We start from the raw sequence: 1,155 nt of genomic DNA, 5'->3' as shown, positions 1-1,155 counted from the left end.
GAAAACACGAATGAGAATTCTAAATACACATACCTAAGTGTATGTGAGTGCATGAGAGTGTATGTGTGTATACAAGAAAAAGGAGACTTTAATATATTCGCCATCTTCCCTCTGTCACTCATACCTCCCCATCTCCCAGGCGTACCAACCCTTCACCCAAATATGGAGGTTTGTGGCGATTCGCACACATATGTTGGCATCTCTCCAGGAAATGACGAGGCCCGATCCCCTCCCAAGCCTGATGAGGCTTAAGGCTTCACAAAGGCCCTCGGGTTCCTCAGGGAACGAGGATTGGTGTATCCTTAAGGGACGAAGAATAGTTTTGCTTTCTCTCTCTCTCTCTATCGGAAGGGTTGGCAGCACAAATTTCATTCAGCTGCAGGGAGATCCTTGTTTTCTTTTCTTAATGAAGTTATTGTCGTAGGAATTTCGATGTTGATTCTATTTGTGAAAGATGTTTGTGCCTTTTAATGATGAAATTGCTACATAAAAATCCCAGTTTACACATACAATGTTTGTGTCTACGAATTATAAAATAACTTTGAAAATATGACTGAAAATAACAGACACACACAAAGGTTTCCTCTTATATTAGCTCACAAAATCGCGTTCACACACACACACACACACACACACACACACACAGTATTTACATCTGTAAATGAAACAATAACTGTGAAAATCACAGTATACACATATAAAACACACAAAGGTTTCCCATATATATAATCTCACAATCTCGTTCACACACAAATAAAGTTTTACTCATACCTTAAACCACAAAGTTTTTTTAACCTTATCTCATACTCAAACACAAGCGGATACACGCACACTCAAATACACAAAAATACAGACAAAGTTTCCTTATGAATATTAGCTCACAAAATCTTATATATACAAATATATACACCTACAAAATGCTTCCCATAACCACAATGTCTTACACAATCCTACTCATCTCATAGACAAACACAAGCACACACACACACACACACACACACACACACACAAATAAACAAACACACCCATAGCTTCCCCTGAACCATCCACATCTCTAGTTCCAGAAAGTGGAAGTTTTTGCTTTCCAATTCAGCATAACTTTGTGTTCCACCCTTCACAGTGGCTGACGTTCATTGTCTTGGCTTTGAGGCATGT

Source organism: Macrobrachium nipponense, chromosome 48 (assembly GCF_015104395.2).
Source record: "Macrobrachium nipponense isolate FS-2020 chromosome 48, ASM1510439v2, whole genome shotgun sequence".
NCBI lineage: Eukaryota > Metazoa > Arthropoda > Malacostraca > Decapoda > Palaemonidae > Macrobrachium > Macrobrachium nipponense.
This window is presented reverse-complemented; position numbering follows the sequence as displayed.